Raw genomic sequence first — 23,729 nt, 5'->3', positions numbered from 1 at the left:
CTTTATAACCCTTTCCAGACTGATAGATCTCAATTACTTTCTTTCTCAATTGTTCCTGAATTTCTTTGGGTCTCGGCATGATGTGTAGCTTTTAAGGATCTTCTGGTGGACCTTACTGTGTCAAGCAGCTCCTATTTAAGTGATGCCTTGATTGTGAACAGGTGTGGCAATAATTAGGCCTGGGTGTGGCTAGAGAAATTGAACTCAGGTGTGGACAACCACAGTTATAGTATGTTTTAACAAGGGGGGCAATCACTTTTTCACACAGGGCCATGATGGTTTGGATTTTTTTTCACCTTTAATAAAAAAAAACCTTCATTTACAAATTGCATTTTGTGTTTACTTGTGTTGTCCTTGACTATTGTTTAAATTGGTTTGATGTTCTGAAACACTTAAGTGTGACAAACATGCAAAGGAACAGGAAATGAGGAAGGGGCAAACACTTTTTCACACCACTGTATGTTAGTACCCAGTTATTTTATGTACATTCAGGAAAGTATCCAGGCCTTTCTTAAAGCAATCTACTGAGCTGGCCAGAACCACCTCTGGCGGGAGTCTATTCCACATTTTCACAGCTCTAACTGTGAAGAAACCTTTCCATACATGAAGATGAAATCTCTTTTCCTCTAGACGTAAAGAGTGCCCCCGTGTCCTCTGGGTTGACCGTACAGAGAATAACTCAACACCAAGTTCACTATATGGACCCCTAATATATTTGAACATGTTGATCATATCCCCCCTTATTCTCCTCTTCTCAAGAGTGAATAAATTTAGTTCCTCTAATCTCTCCTCATAGCTGAGCTCCTCCATGCCTCTTATCAGTTTGGTTGCCGTTCTTTGCACTTTCTCCAGTTCCCCAAAATCCTTTTTGAGAACTGGTGCCCAAAACTGAACTGCATATTCCAGGTGAGGTCTTACTAATGATTTGTACAGGGGCAAAATTATATCTCTGTCTCTGGAGTCCATACCTCTCTTAATACAGGAAAGGACTTTGCTCGCTTTGGAAACAGCAGCTTGGCATTGCATGTTGTTATTGAGCTTATTATCTACCAAAACCCCCAGATCCTTCTCCACTATGGATTACCCCATTTGTACTCCCCCTAGTATGTATGATGCATGCATATTCTTAGCCCCCAAGTGCATAACTTTACATTTATCAGCATTGAACCTCATCTGCCACATAGTCGCCCAATTAGACAGAGCATTGAGGTCGGCTTGTAAATTGGAGACATCCTGTAAGGACGTTATTCCACTGCATAGCTTGGTGTCATCTGCAAAGACAGAAATGTTACTTTTGATCCCAGACCCAATATCATTTATAAAGATGTTAAAAAGTAAGGGTCCCAGCACTGAACCTTGGGGTACACCATTAATAACCTTAGACCATTCAGAGTAAGAATCATTCATCACTACTCTCTGAATTCTGTCTTTTAGCCAATTTTCTATCCATTTACAAACCTGTAGATTTTACCTTACACATGAGCCGTGTGTGCGGAACTGTATCGAACGCTTTTGCAAAATCCAAGTATACCACGTCCACCGCCACCCCTCTGTCCAAGGTTTTGCTTACCTCCTCATAAAAAGAAATCAGATTTGTCTGACAACTTCTGTCTTTCATGAATCCATGCTGTCTGTTGCTTAAAGTGTTTTTGTTCAGCAAGAACTCGTCGATGTGGTCTTTTATTAAACTCTCCAGTACCTTCCAGTATAGTTGATTTAAAAAGGTATAGCGCCAATTCTACTCAATTTTATTTTCATACCCACCTCCTGTACATAGTTAACCCCCCTCTGTAAATATATATAGGATGTATGGGGGTGATCTGTCCACTATATATGATGTATGGGGGTGATCTGTCCCCTATATAGGATGTATGGGGGGGGGGTGATCTGTCCCCTATAGAGGATATATGGAGGCGATCTGTCCCCTATATAGGATGTATGGGGGGCAATATGTCCCCTATATAGGATGTATGGAGGGTGATCTGTCCCCTATATAGGATGTATGCGGTGAGGACAGTGTGGGTCATCTTACTTGATCCAGAGGGCAGTGGTGGAGTTCTCAGGGTGTTTTCTCAGAGGGGACAGGAAGATGATTCTCATAGCTGTCAGTCTGGCTGTGAGTCTCTATCAGTGTTCGGAGCTAAGACATAGTGATGGCCGAATGGTTCGCCCGGCGGTCGTTTCACTGTGAATTTCGGCTGTTCGCGGTCTGCCCGATTGGCGGACTATTGCCGCCGTTCGCCCGGCGGACTTCCGTGTTTACTGTGTAAAAGAACTTTGACCTATCATGACACATCCATCATGGGGTACAGGACAGCCAATTGAGACATTACAGCACATGGACACTTGGACATTCCCCCTAACTTATAAATACACCCGATCCGGCAGCCATTTTACATTCTTTCTTCTGTCACTATAGGGAGAGGTTGCTGTGTGGAGCAGGGAGAGATTGCAGTGACCCAAATCGCTAGCTATTTGGTACACAAAAGTTCTTTTCAGGACTGGTATAGGTGTTAGGTGTAGTTCAGGATATAGGTTTGAGGCAGTGCTGTGCTAGTGATTGTTGCAGCAGCCTGAGATTCTTTTGTCAGTGTAGAGAAAGGGACAGGACGGTGTGTGCTGTAGGGGCAGTCAGTTTAATCATTAGCTGTTACTATCAGGTCCACAAAAGTGCTATTCCAGTTATTGTTCCAGCAGCCTCTGTTTTGTCAATTTATATAGGGACAGGCAGGAGGGTCAGTTTAATCAGTAGCTGTTACTATATTAGGTCCACAAAGGTTCTTTTCAGGACTGGTATCAGTGGTATGGTAATAGGCTTGTACACGTATAATATTCTTTCTTTCAAATATAAAAAGAATATTATACTTGACTGCTGCCCTTCTGCTGCAGTCTGCTAATCAGTCACAACCTACTTGTTCCACAAAGGTCCTTATAAGGACTGGTAACCTGGTGTAGGATGCTACAGTACATAGGGTTGAGTGAGGAACAGTCTGCTATTCCGTAAGGACTGGTATAGGTCCACAATACATAGGGTTGAGGTGCACTACTGCTGACCGCTGCCCTATACTGCAGCAGTCCTTCATCAGTATAGGGACTGAGAGTTTTGTCACAGGGTCATTTAAAAAATGACAGGCAGAGGAAGAGGCAGGCCCTTCCGCAGGGGTGGTAGGGGTAGGGCAGGAGCAACAGGCTTGAGCCAAAGTGGGAAGTTGCAGAAGGTGCGTTCAATTACTTTAAAGGACGCACCAGACTTGGTTGAGTGGCTCACTCAGCCTTACTCTTCTGCACCCTCCTCATCCTCTCGATCTGCACCCTCTTCTTCACTCTCTGCTATGTGCACCCCCAAAGACACTACCACCAACAACACCACCACCACCACCACATACCTTCCGCTTGAGTCACAGGAATTATTTTCCGATCCATATCAAGACATTTCTGATGCGCAGCCACTCTTGGTATTGGATCAGGAAGAGGAGGTAGGAACAACCGCTACTCAGCAGTCTGACGACAGTAGCCAGATCAGCCCAAGGAGGAGGTTGGTCCCCGATGTTGCTGCCTACTCCGAGATCTCTACTTATAGCGGTGGGGAAGGTGACGTCGATGATGACGTGTCTAGTGATGTCACGTGGGTGTCCACAAGAGAGGAAGAGGAGGGGAGTTCAGAGGGAGATATGGACCAGCAGATAGGGAGGAGAAGCAGGAATAACTTACATTGCACAGGAGGGAAAAAGCAGACTGCAAATGTATCAGGAGCGAGTCATCGACCATGTACGGTCACATCTGGCGCTCCCATGACACCGGCACATGGCTCCGCAGTGTGGGCTTTTTTTAACGTGTCCGCTGCTGACAATAGCGTTGCCATCTGCAATCTTTGTAATCAACGCATTCGTCGCGGTAAGCCCAACACTCACCTAGGGACGACCGCCTTAAGAAGGCACATGAGCAGCCATCACTGAGCCCAGTGGGAGCAACGGAACACACAAAGCCACACTCCAGGCTCTCACCGTCCAGCCTTGTCTACTTCTCCTCACAATTGTCCTCCACTCCACCTTCCATCACGCCAAGCTCACGTTTTTCTGCAAAAAGGCAGGCTTCCGTGGGCCTAATGTTCGAGCGTAAAAAATGATGACGCCGGTTGACGGTTGACGGCTGGCTTGTCAGAACTGATAGCCCGCCAACTACTGCCATATAAACTGGTGGACTCAGAGGCCTTTCGAAAATTTGTGGCCATTGGAACACCACAATGGAAGGAAGTATTTCTCACAGAAGGGCATCCCAGAGCTATATGGCCATGTTCAGCGGCAAGTGAATGTATCTCTGGCACACAGTGTCGGTGCCAAGATACATCTGACCACAGACACGTGGTCTAGCAAACACGGGCAGGGAAGGTATATCACTTTTACTGCCCAGTGGGTGAACCTTCTGACGGCCGTCAAGCATGTAACCCGTGGCACCCGTGTAGATTTGGTTTTACCGCCACGGATTGCATGCAGGCCTGGCTCTTCTTCTCCTCCTCCTCCTCCATCCTCCTCCCTCTCCTCCTCGGCTGACTCCTCCTTTTCCGCTGCTAGCGCCGCCCAAGCTCCCCAGAACCTATTCGACATGCCAGGTGAGATGTTGCCATGCCGTGCCGCGTCTGTTGTGCCTGGAAGCCAAGAGCCACACTGGCTGGGCACTCCTTTCAGCTTTGCGTTCACAGGCAGATCAGTGGCTAACACCGCTCAATTTGACAGTTGGTAAAGTGGTGTGTGACAAGGGTGCCAATCTGCTTAGCGCATTGAAACAGGGCAAAATGACGCACGTGCCATGCATGGCACATGTCTTAAACTTGGTCGTGCAGCGATTCGTTGTCAAATACCCTGGGGTCCAGGACATCTTGCGGCAGGCAAGGAAAATCTCGGCCCATTTCAGAAGATCTTACACGGCCATGGCTCGCCTTGCTGACATTCATCGGCAGACACAATCTGCCGGTCAGACGTCTTATTTGCGATTGCCCGACGCGATAGAACTCAACCTTCTATATGCTTGATAGGCTGCTCCAGCAGAAATGTGCAGTTAACGTCTACCTGTATGAACTCTGCAGCAGAACAGGTTCTGGGGAGCTGGGTTTTTTTTCACCGCGCCAGTGGCTGCTCATGCGCGACGCATACAGACTTCTGCGGCCATTTGAGGAGATCATCAAACTGGTCAGTCGCAGCCATGGCACCATTAGTGACATGGTACCTTATGCCTTCTTTATGGAGCATGCATTGCGGCGTGTCATTGATCAAGCTGTGGAGGAGCAGGAGAGGGAAGATGAGGAAGTCGCAATGCTGGATGAATTCCCAGGGGGGGCTACTCTATCTGAGACAAGTCAACAACAGGAGTCTGAAGAGGAGTCAGAGGAGGATGGTGCCGGGGCGGATGAGGAGGAGCAAGAAGAGCATGCTTTAAACTTTTCTGGGACCCCTGTTGTTGTGCGTGGATGGGGAGAGGAGAATGAAGAGGACGACATTATCCTGCATGATGAGCAGGAGCTAGGCCACCACACCGCTTCCAGTTTAGTGCAAATGGGGGCCTTCGTGCTCCAGTGTTTTAATAGGGACCCCCGTATAAAAAGCATTAGGGTCAAGGACCAGTACTGGGTGGCAATGTACTTAGACCCCCGGTACAAACACAGAATGGCGGAAATGCTACCGCCGTCACAGAGGGCTGTCAGAATGCAGCACTTCCAGGCCTTGCTTCAAGAAATGCTGCATTCTGCTTTTGCGTGCGCTGGCAGAGGAGCAATTCCCACTCCCAGAGAAGGAGTTGCGGGTACCAATCCAACAGCGCCTGCAAGAAGAGGACAGTTTGAAGATGTGTTGGCGACTTCGGATATGAGGTCATTCTTTCAGCGGACCCATCGACAGGTGTCATCCGGATCCAGCATCAGGGAAAGCCTAGACCGTCAGGTATCCGACTACATCGGGTTAACGGCCGATGTGGACGCTCTGAGGAGTGATGAACCCCTGGACTACTGGGTGTGCAGGCTTGACCTCTGGCCAGAGCTTTTTTTGCAATTTCCAATTTGCAATCGAACTGTTGGCTTGCCCCTCGTCCAGTATCCTGTCCGAAAGGACGTTCAGCGCAGCAGGGGGGATCGTGACCAATAAGCGTGCTTGCCTAGCTCACGACAGTGTTAACTACCTCACATTTCTAAAAATGAATGAGGCATGGACCTCGGAGGAATTCAACACATGGGACCAGTAGACCATGTATATGTCTATAAACAATTTTTTAAATCGAGCACACAGACCTTCTTTCTTCATTTGGCTCACTTCCTTGTCCAAAAAAAGCACACCGTACTATATGCCCGTACCCTCCTGTTTGAAGAGGTTGAGCGGTGTCATATTTCTACTGGGGCTGCTTATTATGAGGGGCTCCCACCATCCCTGTGCTGTGCTGACTTCCTCCTGGGGCTGCTTATTATGAGGGGCTCCCACCATCCCTGTGCTGTGCTGACTTCCTCCTGGGGCTGTACCTCTGCTGTGCATATTATGAGGGGCTCCCACCATCCCTGTGCTATGCTTATTATGAGGGGCTCCCACCATCCCTGTGCTGTGCCGACTTCCTCCTGGGTCTGCTTATTATGAGGGGCTCCCACCATCCCTGTGCTGTGCTGACTTCCTCCTGGGGCTGCTTATTATGAGGGGCTCCCACCATCCCTGTGCTATGCTGACATCCTCCTGGGGCTGCTCATTATGAGGGGCTCCCACCATCCCTGTGCTGTGCTGACTTCCTCCTGGGGCTGTACCTCTGCTGTGCTTATTATGAGGGGCTCCCACCATCCCTGTGCTGTGCTGACTTCCTCCTGGGGCTGCTTATTATGAGGGGCTCCCACCATCCCTGTGCTATGCTGACATCCTCCTGGGGCTGCTTATTATGAGGGGCTCCCACCATCCCTGTGCTGTGCTGACTTCCTCCTGGGGCTGTACCTCTGCTGTGCATATTATGAGGTGCTCCCACCATCCCTGTGCTATGCTCATTATGAGGGGCTCCCACCATCCCTGTGCTATGCTCATTATGAGGGGCTCCCACCATCCCTGTGCTGTGCTCATTATGAGGGGCTCCCACCATCCCTGTGCTATGCTGACTTCCTCCTGGGGCTGCTTATGGTGCAGGTGTCAGTGCTGTATATCACGGTGCTGATGTCAGTGCTCTCTATCACGGTGCTGCTGTCAGTGCTGTATATCACGGTGCTGCTGTCAGTGCTGTATATCACGCTGCTGATGTCAGTGCTCTCTATCACGGTGCAGGTGTCATTGCTGTATGTCACGCTGCTGGTGATCATCTCCTGCACCCTCTTTGCCTACCCTGACCTTCCCTCTCCTCCATTGCCTTCATGCGCTCCACAGTCCTGAATTGTCACAACAATTTCCCATATAAAAAAATAATGCTTGTAGTTGTCGATCCCAGATTCACCTCATACATGTTATGTCATTGGCCATGTGGTGGGACTATGTTTGCACAGCTATTAATTATTTTGTGGCTGCAAATTTGACCTGTAGGTTTGTAAAGTTCGCCTCCCATTGAAGTCAATGGGGCCCGCCGCGAACGTTAAGGTTCGCGAACTATCGGCCGCGTTCGTGAAACGTCCCCTCGGAAGTTCGTCCATCACTACTAAGACATAACTGGGTTATATTGATGCCTTGTATGCAAACCCCTCAGCTAAAGTGAAAGTCAATGGCCTTCTGTCGGACGCCTTCCCCATCAGCAACGGGACTCGACAGGGCTGCCCCCTGTCACCCTTAATCTTCGTTCTGATCTGGCACTTGAACCCCTGCTCAACAGATTAAGAGCCAACCCTGATATAAAAGGATGTGTTGTGGGTGATAGAGAGTTTAAAGTAGCAGCATTTGCGGACGATATTCTGTTGTCATTACAATCCCCGCGCACTTCCCTACCTAATCTTCTCAGTGATTTGAAACAGTTCTGGGATTTATTGAACTTAAAGATTAATTACTCTAAATCATACGCCCTTAACGTCTCACTTCCTCCACAAGAAGCTACTCACTGTCAGGACTCCTTCCCATTTAGATGGCAGAAGGATAGCATCCCATATTTGGGTATCCAAATCACAAGGAAAATTTCAGAGTTATACAAAAAAAAAACTTTCTACCCACGCTCTCCAAAATTCAAAACAGAACTAACAGACTGGGCCAACCTAAAATGTCTCCTGGTTCGGCAGGGTGGCTTTATTAAAGATGATTGTCCTCCCCCGGCTCTTATACCTGATGCAAACAATCCCGATTCACCTCCCTCGCATTAAATACTCCCGCCTAAACCGGGCTAAAACAAAAGGGAGGGATTGGCCTCCCTGACCTTCCCAAATACCATTTAGCTTGCCACCTAACCAGGGTGGTAGACTGGCGGATCCACAAGGCCAGAAAGGCTTGGATCACCTTGAAGAACTATTTCACAAACTGAGTGCTGCACTCCCTCCCCTGGATTACCCCGAGCCATTGGAACCAGGCCGTTAAATCACACCCTTTCATCTTCCCTTCCCTAGTGGCCTTTAATCGAGCTTTACATCTCTACAAAGTGTCCTCGCGACCAGGACCCCCTTACGCAACTCATTCTTAAGAAGTGAGTGGCCATATGCGGAGGTGTTAGCACACCACTTCTTCCACAAAAATAAACCACGTTCCTACAAAAACCTAGCGGCGTTTTCCCCGACCCAAAGCTTCCCCTTCTGGTCGTATAGACAATTAAGACATTTCCTCGCCTCGGAAAACCCATCCACCACGTGGTGTAGGCAACTTCTTCCATTTGAACGCCTATGTACAAGCGACACCCCTCTGAGACACTTAATATCGAGCATATATGTACTACTCCAGGATGAGCCTGACCAGACACTGACAACACCCACGTGTAGCCCCTGGGAAAAAGACTTGCAGATCAATCTTACCAATGAACAGTGGGAGGACATATTTACTTACGCCCATAAAGGTTCGATGAATGTAGCAATCCAAGAAAATGGATATAAGATTGCCACTAAATGGTACAGGACCCCCGCTAGACTACATAAATTCTCCCCCATGATTCCCAACACTTTCTGGAGATGCCAGACAGCAATAGGTTCAATGATTCATACTTTTTTTTGATTACAAACGTTTTTATTGGTGGTAAAAGAAGCATAATTAGATCAACAGACACAAGTACATGACAGCATCAATGGAGAGCATAATGGATATACACATCATACAAATGTTGCTGGCACAGCAGCGGTCCAAGCCCAACAAGGAACATTTAAAAAAGTGATTAACGTACACAGCCTGGAACGTATGCACCAGACGATGCTTATCAAGTGCAAAGATGTACATAATAGAGAGTTAGTAAAACAAGGGGAAATAAAAGAAACATAAACAAAAAGTTAACCTTGCAATAATCATTGCTATTGACTTCACCGACAGATAGCTAATACACTACAGTACTGTTTACAAGCTGGCGCTAGTCTCAGGTCCGGATCAAAGATATAGGAGAATAAACCAACAAAATGGTATCAATATACAAATGCAATGGGATCGCCCGGACACCGGTGTAACACCTACTAAGGGATATGCGGGGAGGGAACCCCCATAGGACCGGAACACTCCGGCCATTCGAACCATTTGGCAGTATGGATATGCATGGTGTCCATAATGGTGTGATGTACCCGTTCCATTAGACGGATAGCGTCCATCCTACCAAGAACCCCCGACCAGGAGGTAACTTGCGAGCGCCAATGTAGCGCTATCGTCCAGTGGACAGCACAGAACAGTGTATTGATCAACCTTTGGGTGGGGCGGGAAACCCCTGCTATAGGAGCGAACAACAGACAGTGTGCAGGTGACAAATCAACCACGGAACCCACAATCGAGGACACCGTGGTGCGTACCTGATCCCAAACCCCCCGGAGCTGGGGACAGCTCCAGAAAATATGGACCAGAGAGCCTGTATCCGGGCAACCCCTAAAACAGCGATCAGGAACCGTAGGGTAAAACCTGTGAATCCTATCCGGGGTGAGGTACCACCGAGTATGAAGCTTCACAACGGTGTCCCTCACCGCCATAGATCTAGCACACTTATGCATATTCACAAGCATCACACTCCATTCCTCAGGCGTGAACTCTGTGTCTAAATCAGCCTCCCAGAGGCACATCGCCCTAGTTTTCTCTGGCATTTGGGATTCCAGAAGGTGTTTGTACACCGTAGAAATAATACCCCTGTCTCTGGAGTGTCTATAGCATAAAGATTCAAATTGGGTATTAGAGATGTCACCTAAAGAACTATAATGTGTCTGAAAAAAATGTCTAATCTGGAGATATTTGTAGAATTCGGCCCTTGGCACCTCATGTTGTGATTGGAGTTGTGAAAAGGAGGTGAAGGCACCTCGTCTACCAGAAAGGTCCCGCAGAGTGACCAAAGACCTTTGGATCCACCATCTGAAGACAACAGGAGACCCAAACGCCAGGGGGAATCTCCTATCGCCCAAAAACGATGCCAAAGTAGGCCTGTTAGGTCGCAGTCGAAATTTAGTCTTATACAGTGACCAGAGGTATAAGGAGCTACTCACTATGTTATTGAGAGGGGCTAAGTCCCTTGGACGGAGATTCTCCTGCCACAGGACACCCGGGAGGAAATAAGGTCGCAAAGACTGAGTTTCAAATTGCAACCACGGTATACCAACCGTTGGAGCATGCCATTGAGCTGTCTGGGCCAACCTGGCCGCTAAGTAATATAGCCATACATCTGGGAGTCCCAAGCCGCCCTGTAAAAGTGAGCGATGCGTCAGATGTCTCCCTAGCCTGGGCCTCTTTCCCAGCCATAGAAAAGTGTTAATATCGCGTTGTAGCGAGGTGAGGGCTTGGCGTGACACATAGATAGGGAGAGCCCTGAAGTAATATAAAAGTTTCGGCACAATAGACATTTTAACCGCTACCACCCTCCCAATCAAAGGGATACGAAAAGTTGACCACAAACGTAACCACCTCCGAACCATTGTAAAGGCCGGAGGATAGTTGGCGCTATAGATTTCTGGTAAGGAAGGAGCTAGCTGGACCCCTAGGTATAAAATGGTGTTTTTAGAGAGAGAGAGACCAAAATATGAGCGCAAATTAGAAACTTCTGCAGGGGTAAAGTTGATAGGAAGGGCAGCACACTTAGCTATATTCACCCCCAAGCCCGAAAGCTTGTGAAAGGTGCCCAAGAGCTCCAGAAGATTGGGAAGAGCTATCAAAGGATTGGGTAAAAACAATAGGACATCGTCCGCGTAAAGGCTAAGCTTGTACTCCCCTTCCTCTTTCAAGTAACCACCTATGTTTGGATTAGTAACAATGGCCCTGGCAAGGGGCTCCAGAGCCAAGGCAAATATAAGTGGGGACAGGGGACAGCCCTGGCGGGTGCCCCGACTTATAGGGAAAAATTCGGAGGAACTACCGGGGAGTTTGATCCTAGTATGGGGTCTATGATACAGTGCTTTAAAACCATTAATGAATTCGCCCCCAAATCCAAACCTGGCCAAGACCCGGTCTAGATAGGGCCAGAGGACACTGTCGAACGCTTTTTGGATATCCAACCCGAAAATCAAAACTTTACGGGAGAAAAGGTTCGCATCTTGAATGATATTCGTTGCCAAACGAATGTTATCAGTGATCTGCCTATTGGGGATAAAACCAGTCTGCTCCGGTGACACAAGGGCACCTACAATAGGGGCCAATCTATTTGCCAATATCTTTCCTAGTATTTTAATGTCATTATTTAACACCGAAATGGGCCTAAAATTCTGGGGTAGGGAGTGGTCTTTATGGGGTTTGGGGATCAGGGTCATATTAGCATGCAGCATCTCGTCAGGGAGAGTCTGTCCTTGCAGCGTCTGATTAATGAGTCTGGACAATTTAGGGGCCAGGATCTGTGAAAATTTCTTGTAATACGTGGAGGTGTAGCCATCCGGGCCAGGGGCTGTAGAGGATTTGAGTGTCTTAATAGTGTCCAACACCTCCTGTTCGGTGCAGGGGGCGTTAAGTGTGGCCCGCTGTGCATCGGAAAGGGATGGAAGGGGGAGCGAGTTCAGCCACTCATCTACATTATCCGGCATTGGATGCGAGGGGGAAGATAAAAGATCTCGGTAGAAGGATGAGAAAATTTTGAGCACCTCATTAGGGTGTGAAACCAGAGTACCTTTGTCATTTTTCAATTTATAAACATGAGTAGGTTGTAAAGATTGGTGTAGTTTACGCGAAAACATCTTGGAAGCCGTGTTACTATGTAGCAGAAATCTAGCTTTTGACCACCGAAGTGATTTCTCGGTACGTTCCGAGAGGATATTGTCTAGTTCGGTACGCTTTTGATTAATCAACAGAAGGACATCAGGGGAATGTGCCTGTACGTGGGACTGGTAGAGGGCACGCAGCTCACGTGTGAGGGCCTGAATCTTAGCATTACATTGTTTCTTCCTAGTGACTGCTATTTCAATCAAACGACCACGGAGAACCGCTTTATGAGCGGTCCAAAGAACCTGGGGTGAGATGTCCGGGGTGTCATTGATCGCGAAGTAGTCTGCTAGGTGGCTCTCAATCTGAGTATGGATAGTGGGGTCTGAGAGTAAGGAATCATTCAATCGCCAGGAGGCAAGAGAGGGGGAGAGGCCCACGTGGGAGGTATGAAAGGCTACAATCTGATGGTCAGACCATGGGCACGGGTGGATAGTAGTGTGTGTGGAATTGGCCAAAAGAACCGGGGAAGCAAAAATATAATCAAGCCTAGCGTAGCTATCGTGAGGGTGAGAGTAGTGTGTATATTCACGAGCTCCAATATTAAGGGCCCTCCAGGTGTCAATAAGCTGCAAACCATCCAATGCTTTAGAGAGAAATTTAGGGAAAACCCTAGCACTATGTGACGTTCGGCTTCTATCCTCCGCATGATTAGCCACTAAGTTGAAGTCTCCACCTACTATCAGGTGGGGGGAGATGTATCTGTCGAGAGTACGTAGGAAAAGGTGATAGAAGGCACTCTGTGCATTATTAGGGGCGTACAGATTAGCAATCGTTACCTCCTTACCCTGCAATGTACCCTGAACAATTAGAAACCTGCTATCCTGATCTTTAAACACATGTGAGGGTTCAAATGAAACAGAATTACGAATATAAATTGCCACTCCTCTGGTCCTGGAATCAAATGTAGTAGTGTAATGTAATTTATATGACTTATCAAAAAATGTGGGGCAGGCCCCCGAGGAGAAGTGCGTCTCCTGTAGTAAGATGATATCCGCCCCAATACGTTTATAGTATCGGAAGGCTTTCCTCCGTTTGTGAGGGGAGTTAAAACCTCTCACATTATGTGAGATAACACGGAGACCCATATCAGCCAGTGTTCAACCGCAAAGGTGCGGGTGGTCCGCGGGGAGAATTGGGGTTAAAATGGTTGAGTCCAAAACCAGAGGGGCCCGCATGAGCCAATATCAGGCCCAATCTAGTACCTATGGGGCCATCAGGAGGTCCGACATGAATCGGAGATCCATCAGCCCCGAGTTTATAGGCAAAGAAAATACATTCCGTCGTGAAGTCAGCAAAGCAAATAAACGTAAACATAAAAATAAAACTTAACACTCTATGGGGTCTGGTTGGAAAGTCCAGCCGGACCAAGAAAATTGTGTAAATACTAGGCCTTACGGCCCAACTGCCACCTGCTACACACATGTCCCACAGTGGGTGAAAATCGTTAGTCAACTGGGAGACTATAACAAGATGAGTGTGACCAAAAAGCCTGATACTCAGGTCTCTGGGACTAAGGATACGTGAGGAATGGTGTGCAGGTATGGAAGGGGGGAAGCGCAGCTACGAAAGTCAGAGAGGGTGAGGCCACAGGGAGGTAACGAAAAAAACAAAGTCAATTTCCTCAGCCTCCCGGGACATGGAGAAAACAGATGATGTAGTAGCCGAGCACCTGTTGAGCATTAGAAAATGGGGGCATTGGGAGATACAAGGACAGACGAAGGGAGGAATTCTGAAGAGGTCACGGTATGGAGAAACAGACCTCAAACATCCGGAAGAGGCTGGAGTCTGCGAGACCTTCTGTCCCTTTGAGGCGATGGTGTAGCCCAGATAGGGGATGGTCGCGGGGTCGGTGGGTGGCGAGGCGAATGTTGTCGTTCCAGAAGACCCAGCTTCACCAAAATATCTTTGCCTTCGGATATCGTAGAGGCTATGTAGGTAGAGCCGTTATGAGGCACAATCAGTTTGAACGGGAAACCCCAGCGGTACTGTATGTGGGCAGACTGCAAGGAGGAGGTAATCTCCTTCATCTTCCTTCGCTTCTCTAGTGTTGCCGGTGAAATATCCGGGTAGATCTGGACAGAAGCTCCGTCCAGTTGGATCCGAGGCATGTTTCATGAGGCACGAAGGATTTCCTCCTTTATAAGGTAGTCCTTGAGACACATTACTATATCTCTGGGCGGCTTATCGGGAGGAGGTTTGGGTCTCAGAGCGCGATGTAGACGATCGCATGTAAAGGCTTCGGTAGACTGGTTCGGAAGTAGAAGTTGAAACAGACGAACGATCGTGGCCGGGAGGTCGGTCACCGACTCGGGGATACCTCGCACACGAACGTTATTCCTCCTGTTGCGGTTGTCAAGGTCCTCTAAGTGGTTTTGAAGTTGAACGACCGTGTCACCGAGCAGCTCATGATCCCTTCGTAAGTCCGAATAGGCAAGGTGCAGTTCGTCGTGCTTAACTTCCAGGAGGTCTGTCCTATTGCCCAGGGCCGCCATTTCCTGAGAAATCAAGCTCGTGGATTTATGCAGCTCCGCTTGGAATTTCTTCGCCAGCCTATCGTACATAGAGGACAGGCTGTCCTCCAAATCCGCTTTAGTGAGAGCGTCACCCATGCCGTGGAGCGGGCCCGCTGGACGCGAGGCTGCATCGGCCTTGGGGGAATGGGCGCCATCTTGGGACATGTCTGGTCCGTCCGAGGTCCGTAGAAGGTAGGCCGTAAGAGAGCGTTGAGCGGTCTTCCGCTTGCTTTTCTTAGATGTCGGCATGCACAAGTGGTCCCGCAGGCGATTCCCGTTATTTGTGGACCAAAAGTCGGGCCCAATCGTCCTGGGGAGTGATATAACTTCTCCGTAGCCCCGGGAGCTCAGAGACCTAGCTGCTGCCTCGTTTCCCGCCGCGCATGCGCCCCCCCAATGATTCATACTTGGTGGGAAATGTCCCTCAATACAACCCTTCTGGCAGGAAGTCCACTCCAGTATCGCACAGGTCACCACTTACACCTTAAACTATAACCCCGCACAATATCTCCTCCCCCTTACGACTCTACCTAAACGGACCTAACTCAAATCATTAGCCATGCATATGGTTAACGCAGCCAGGCTGTGTATTCCCACACACTGGCGATCTACTGATATTCCCTCCATTCGGGAATGGCTGACCAGAGTTGCTAGGATAGAGGAGATGGAAGAGCTGATATATACCACACAAGAACGGCTACAGAAATTCTCGACTATTTAGGCGCGCTGGAAACATTTTCAAACCACGGACAAATATAAGACATTTTTTCCCCCACACTTATAAAACAAAGAGGCGCAGTGTCGGCGGGGGCTGGGGGGGGAAGGTCACCCTCTCACCCCCTCTCCTTTTCTCTCCCTTATACCCCTATTCTCTATATCCTTTTCCCTCCACCCCTTGATCTTCCACCCCCTCCCATCTACCCAACCAAAGGTTGAATCATCCCGTAGAACGCTTACCCAACCGTTAATTTTGTAGAGCTGCAACAAGGCAGCCGTTTGCTATCCCACTCGGTCACAGGTGTCAGGAATAGCACCACCCTAAGAACCCTGTTGGACCGGATGATATGGGTCCCACAGGTTAGGCACACAGGCCCAGCACTACCTGTCATGACTTGAGTAAGCCTCTTCTAATGATATAATCATATTAGTTATACGTTTGTTGACAAATTATACCTCTGTATAGCACTGTTCTACTAGCCACGACCAATGCAGCAGTGATATAGTGCTTTCTTTACTGCGATTGGAAAGGGTCGTGGCAGCATTTTTTTGTTTGTGATGATGCCCTGTCTCACATGTTTGTATGCTTTGAATCTTTCAATAAAATCTTTTATGGAAAAAAAAAGAAAGACATAACTGGATTACATCGCTGCCTAGGCACCTTTACACTGAGCGTGAGAGCAGAAGAAACTCCATGAGCGGCCAGCGCTGTATGTTCAGTGGAGAGGGGAGGGGCCGATGCAGCTAACCCTGACTTCAGAATTGTGAAGAGAGAAGCCGATTCACTGGCTGCACAGATCGAGCCCCCTCTCCTCTCCACTGAACACAAGTAGAACGATATAGCGGCAGCCATTTTGTTGGAGCTAGCTACTGCAAAAGTGAAGAATATTAATATTGTCTAATATTCTATATCTCAGAGGCGTTTCCGAATCAATAGCATTGATAGTCAAACTGACTTAAAAGAAAGTGTGCGTTTATTTGTCACACAGTTGGCATCATAAATACAATGTAAAAAGTATAATAGTTCAGTTCAGTGTAGGTAAAAATATATGAAAATAGAATAATTAAAAAGCTGTAATGAGCTTATGAAAGCATGTGTGCTTTAATGGCTGCTGTCTTGAGTGTCCTTCAAGAAGAAGCAGGAAATGACGTTCTTAGACTTCTGGCAGAATTCAGCTGTCCCAAGTCATCAGTCTCTGTGTGAATATGTCAGTATCATGTGTGGGTGTCTGAGTGTGAGTGCCCGTGTGAGTGTCTCCTAGAGCTCTGAAAACAGGCTTAAATATTATATGCGAACGTCATAACCTCACAAACTTAGTACCTTGTATGGCACACATTCATGTCTGCTAACTTCTGCAATGTGGGATCCAAAAGTAACTCAGAGTCATATGGAGCTTGATTGACAAGCACATGTAACACTCCATACGTGACATAATGTGCTGTTCATATAATGTCATATAACCATACATTTACATAATATGAACACATATTAACAACTTTACATTAAGTAACTATATACTAATATGTATTAACATGACTGAGACTACTCTAAACTTATTTTAACAAGATATAATCCACAATGTATCATTGCTTTAGCTACGTAGACACATGTCTATTTTTGTCTTCTCATGACATTCTGTACCAAGATACCATATATGTCATACTCAAATAGCTACATTCAGAAACTTATTACTAACTCAGCTTCAGATGAGAATATGTTTCACTGAACACTTGATCAAGGTCATTCACACATACTATTTATTATGATTAATCATAAAACCAAATATGTTTTGCAAGCTTGCCATAAATATATTATAACACCTATAAGTGCCGAATTATGAATTTGGAATAATATTCTAACAATCCCCCCTGAATTATGATTAATCATATCAAATTGATTAAATACATTCATAACCTCATTTATGTCCCATTCACTCATCCTTGTATCAAATGATCGAACACAATATTCCTCAGAAATGAAGCAGCTAGAAATAACTCTCATTCTAAATGCTATTCTCTTTACTTTTAACTCCTCTAAGATGTATCCATTCAAAATCTTAAAATAATTGTATAGTTTCTTTTTTTTTTTTTTAAGTATAACATGATCATGACTCATATCAATAATTATTAATAATAATAATAATAATAATAATTATTATTATAATTATTATTAAAATAAATGATGCAATAATATATTTCCATATTTGTGCTCAAATAATATTTTAGCTCTTTTGGAAATATACTTTACACTTTAAAACTTGTCATAACTTTGCATAGTTATATTAATAGTGATATGTTTCCTAAATTATGAACAAAAGATGTTCTACTAACTAGAATGATTGTGCAGTTGTAACCTAAAAATATTCAATATATGAATAAGTAAAAATACATAAAAATAATAATGATAATCCTAATTTAATATGAACATTACTATCAGAATAATTGGATTATCAAAAAAATATATATGTGGATAAATGTTTCAGTCCTAAATTGTTTATCTATAGTAGATAAAGTTTCTTCTGATCCATTTTTCTTCATGCAATGTCTTTAAAATTTCTTCTTCAAGTTCTGATAGGTTAGAAAAACCTTGTTGAATAAGATAAAACAGTCATAAATATGAAGTATAAATCTTTTATCCAAATATTCTTTCCGAGAGGATCTCTTCTTTAACTTTGAATTTCCTGATATTCTCTTTGCTCTTCATAGGAACTTGTTATCCTCCATATTTATTTGATTTTAGATGCCATATCTGTAAAAGAGATGCAGTATCATTAATTAGGCATAAAATATTTACATTCAATTCTTGTAACTTTTTCTTTTATTTTTTTTCAACAAATGTTAAAACATTGTAGGAAATAACTTTGTGAATTCCTTAAACTATATGTAAAATAATACTATCTTGTATTTCCTTCAAAGAGAACTTCTGTATGACCATGTACTGTCCTTATCCTGTCTAAAATGACCTCAACTATAAAACATATGTCTGTGAAGTTTAGGTATGACAGAATGCAACATTTCTCTTTTTAATCATGATATAAATCCATATTTTCACAAAGGTTTTATATCACCAAGAGACAACAATGGACTATGCCTTTGTTCTCATTTCGAAAAGATTAAAAATATGCGTAAGTGTATTCTGTGTTGAAGCTTTTATTCTAGTGTTAGAATGTTCTTCAGTAACAAGTACTGATTCTATGTCCTTCTCTGTTCTTATGCTGGAAACCTGAGATGAAGACTTCTCAGATACAGCTGTATAAACATGTGCTGGTGTACATTTCTGAAGATGTCTTCCTTCTACATCTATATGAATGTGTTTGCCTGATAAAGCTCTGAACCATAGAGGATATCTTTTACGACATTCTTTAAAACTATCTTCCTCAAAAATATCTTTTAGTGAGCAGTCAGGTGTCTGTACAATGATTTTGGTTGATTTTACTATGCTCTCTGTAGCTTTAATTGCATAGTAAACACTTAGGGCCGGTTCACACTGCAGGCGATGCGAGGCGACACCGACTTGCCTCGCCGCGACCTCAGCGGCAACTTGCAGATGACTTCTGTATAGAAGTCAATGCAAGTCGCCCCGAGGTCACCCAAAAGTAGTACAGGATCCTTTTTTCTGAGTCAGAGCGACTCGAGTCGCTCCTCTCAGAACGGGGGCGACTTGTCAGATCGAGGCGGGCAAGTCGTGTCGCCTCGCATCGCCCGCAGTGTGAACCGGCTCTTAGCAGTTGCTTTACACCTGACTCAAAAGTCTTTTCCAAAACTGATAAAATTCTGGAGAAATAGGCAATTATTTTCTCCTTACCTTTTAGTAATTGAGACAATGTTACTGAGATGGCATTCTCAGATACATGAGTTTTCAAAACAAAAGATATTTCAGAACAAACCTCTACTGTATTTAAAGCAGGAGCATTCTGCAAATCTTTTTTCAACATTTCAAAGGCATTTTTCTCCTTTGGACCCCATTGGTCAACTATATTACCTTTATTTCTCAAAAGATTATATAGTGGATTAACTTTTTCTGCGAAACAGTGTACAAACTCTTTGCAAAGATTCATTTTATGCAAAAATTGATGCAATGCCTTATGAGTTGTTGGAGTTGGAATTGCAGTGATATCTCTAACTGTTTCTTGCAACAGTTGTCTCTTTCCTTGACTAATTTGCATGTGTAGGAATTTCACTTGATTTTTCATCAACTGAACTTTCGCCGTGTTTAACTTTAAACCTTCAGCTTGTAACATCATAAACAACTCAGACAAAAGAGCAATATGTTCATCGATATTCTGAGTACTCAGCAAAATCGTATCCACATGCTGACAAATGCAGTCTGGCCTAGAAAATTTTGAAAGTATTTTTGCTATAGTTTCATGAACTATACCATCACCAATACCTAGGCCAGGTATTAATCGAGTGAACGTATAAGTCTCTTTTCTGAATGTGAATACAAGTTTGTACTGACAACTATTCGTTAAAGGAACGGAAAAATGGCTATTAGCGATTTCTAGTACAGAGAATACTTTGTCCTCAGCATTCAAATTTAACTTGATATTAGATTTATCAGGAAGAACTGGGTTATTTGTGATGTGTTTATTCAATGTCCTTAAGTCAACTGATAAAGAATATGAATTATCAGTATTTTTGATAGGCCAAATACAGTTATTTGCCACTGATTTAGCTTTCTTTACAATTCCAAGTTGTACAAACTCTGGAATAATGGCAGAAAGTGGACCAATTGATTCTAGTGGTAACTCATACTGACTAAGGGGTTCTGGATCTTTTCCCTCAATATTCAATTCAATATTTTTCAAAGTTCCAATATCATTTTTAAACTTTGACCACAAACTTGGAAAACTTTGTACCACTTCCTTTAAAGCACAATTACCATCAACATCAGGCCACTTTTGTTCTGTAGACATATTGGTAAGGGAACCAACATTACTGTATACAGAGCGATCAATAAGCACTGATTTGGGCCTAGATGGATCTTTCCAAATACTTTTATTTGTCAAATCAATCACCCACTTTTGTTCATTGATTACATCAATGCCAAGTATATTCTCTGCTTTGTGACACACCCAAATGTTAATTTTAGTTTTCACTAATCCAGGTACCTCAAATGTTACATTAGATACCTGTCTAGCAGTGGAATTACCTGTATTATTAAAACCCACTATATTGCACATAGGAGAATTAGGTTTCACAGGTAGGTTTTCTCTGGTAAGGCTAATCTCAGATCCACTGTCAATGAGACAATTTATATTTTTACCATTCAGCAAACATTGTATATATGGTCTACCATTCTCATCCAATATAATTGGTGCTACATATTGTAATGGCAGAGAAATTGAATCCCGATGTGATTCTATTTTTGGCAATGGCAATAAACCTTCTCTTTCAGTGACAGTATTGTCTGAACTGCTGTTAGCAGTCAAAGTACTGATCTGTTTGACTTCTGTGGCATAAGGCAATTCAGTCAAAATTTTATCTTGACATGAAAAAACAGGTTGTACAAAAGCTGATTTTTCATTCTCCATATCTTTAGTTTTTATTTGTGAATCTCTCTTAAATTTACAACAATGTTTTCTCATATGGTCAGATCTATGACAGTAAAGACACGTGATAGGCTCTCCTTGCCTCACTTGCCTGCACCTGTCCTTGTCATTCCTGCTAAGACCTGTAGTTTCTGACATGTCTGCAGCCTGACTATTTTTGTCACATTAAATTATAGCTACCTCGTGTGTGAGATTGCTTTGATTCAATTGCCTCCTAATTTTATTAATGAAACTTACTACATCATTTAAATTTTGACGTTCCTGTGCTATGGCTACTGAAGTTGGGTCAAGGTATTTACATTTTTTTATGAAAGCTATTTTTAAACCTGGGTCATTGTCATTATCTACTCCAAAAATCATTTCATAAACCTTGCAAAATTTTATTTTAAACCCAAATGGATCTTCTTCTACAGTAGTCTGTAATAGATCTAACATTTCTATGGTCGGTATTTGCTCACCAGTTGCACATAGCAATAATTGTCGTAGTCTGTCGCGTCATTTTGTTTTTCTTGACCTTCGTCATCAATAACAGTCGAATTAATTCGTTTAGCAAAATTAACAGGAACCCACAATTGAAATATGTAATTGCGCTGATCATTTGACAGATTAAAACGATCCGCAAACATTTCAAATAAATCCAAATTGGAAAATACAGTTGCCTCAATGTCATAAATTGGAAAATCTTTTAAAACTTTCATAAGTTGGTCATGTATTTGCAACTTTAGTTTTGCAGTTCTACATAATAAGTTTTTATGTTTCATTTCTACTTCATTAGTAGCATCAACATTCTCCATATCCGAATTTTCCGGAATATAAGAAGGTAGCTTAGACTTGGATACAGTCTTTTTGTCATCTATAGTTATTACAGCAACCTGTCTACTGTCATTTTGTAACTCTAGCAAATTCATTTTTTTAGATTCTAATTGTTCTTCAAGATTCTCTATGTAATTACAAAAAATCTCACAGTTTGGACAACTAAGAGAATCTTGGGACACATTTTCATGTATTCCTGTGTTCTGTACATTGTTAGTTTCTGTCTGCTTTAGTGTACACACATTTTTGGCAGGTAAAATATTAATAATCATCTTATTAAATATCCTCACTAGGTTCAAAACGTTCGATATCTTTTTACGCTCTTTCATAACAGTAAATTTATTTTTCTCTATCTGCAAATTGGCTTGTAAACATTAATTGTACATATATGCCCATAAGTCACTGTCATTTGGATAAAAAGACACATCTTTAAACTCTAGTTTGCTTTCTCTAGCTATATCATCAATAAATTCCATAACTTTTACTCACCGTATTTAGAAGAATTTCTCGTCTTCAACCGTCTGATACTGGACTGTTGACCACATCTGATGCAACACAAAACGCCTCTTGGTTGATAGGTTCTGAACCGTCTTTATTCTCGAGACTTGAATCTTCTGCGCTAATATCTCCCCCCTCAGCAAGGATCGAGATTTCCGTAAAAATTGAGAAATGATGTCTCCTACCTGGCTCGCCAAATTGAAGAATATTAATATTGTCTAATATTCTATATCTCAGAGGCGTTTCCGTATCAATAGCATTGATAGTCAAACTGACTTAAATGAAAGTGTGCGTTTATTTGTCACACAGTTGGCATCATAAATACAATGTAAAAAGTATAATAGTTCAGTTCAGTGTAGGTAAAAATATATGAAAATAGAATAATTAAAAAGCTGTAATGAGCTTATGAAAGCATGTGTGCTTTAATGGCTGCTGTCTTGCTGTCTTGAGTGTCCTTCAAGAAGAAGCAGGAAATGACTTTCTTAGACTTCTGGCAGAATTCAGCTGTCCCAAGTCATCAGTCTCTGTGTGAATATGTCAGTATCATGTGTGGGTGTCTGAGTGTGAGCGCCCGTGTGAGTGTCTCCTAGAGCTCTGAAAACATAGGCTTAAATATTATATGCGAACGTCATAACCTCACAAACTTAGTACCTTGTATGGCACACATTCATGTCTGCTAACTTCTGCAATGTGCGATCCAAAAGTAACTCAGAGTCATATGGAGCTTGATTGACAAGCTCACATGTAACACTCCATACGTGACATAATGTGCTGTTCATATAATGTCATATAACCATACATTTACATAATATGAACACATATTAACAACTTTACATTAAGTAACTATATACTAATATGTATTAACATGACTGAGACTACTCTAAACTTATTTTAACAAGATATAATCCACAATGTATCATTGCTTTAGCTACGTAGACACATGTCTATTTTTGTCTTCTCATGACATTCTGTACCAAGATACCATATATGTCATACTCAAATAGCTACATTCAGAAACTTATTACTAACTCAGCTTCAGATGAGAATATGTTTCACTGAACACTTGATCAAGGTCATTCACACATACTATTTATTATGATTAATCATAAAACCAAATATGTTTTGCAAGCTTGCCATAAATATATTATAACACCTATAAGTGCAGAATTATGAATTTGGAATAATATTCTAACAAAAAGCAAACATTACTGATTTCCCTGGACAAAAAGGCAAAATCCAGAATTGGGACGGCCCCCAAAATTGGGATTGTCCCGGGAAAATCATGACTGTTGGCAACTATGCCAAAGGCCATATATATGTATACATATATGTAAAAATCGGGATTGTCCCGGGAAAATCAG

The sequence above is a fragment of the Lithobates pipiens genome, unplaced genomic scaffold, assembly GCF_037356315.1.
Source record: "Lithobates pipiens isolate NorthernLeopardFrog02 unplaced genomic scaffold, aLitPip1_a1.2 Scaffold_16, whole genome shotgun sequence".
Lineage (NCBI taxonomy): Eukaryota > Metazoa > Chordata > Amphibia > Anura > Ranidae > Lithobates > Lithobates pipiens.
The sequence above is the reverse complement of the archived record's forward strand: the minus strand, read 5'-3'. Positions refer to the sequence as shown.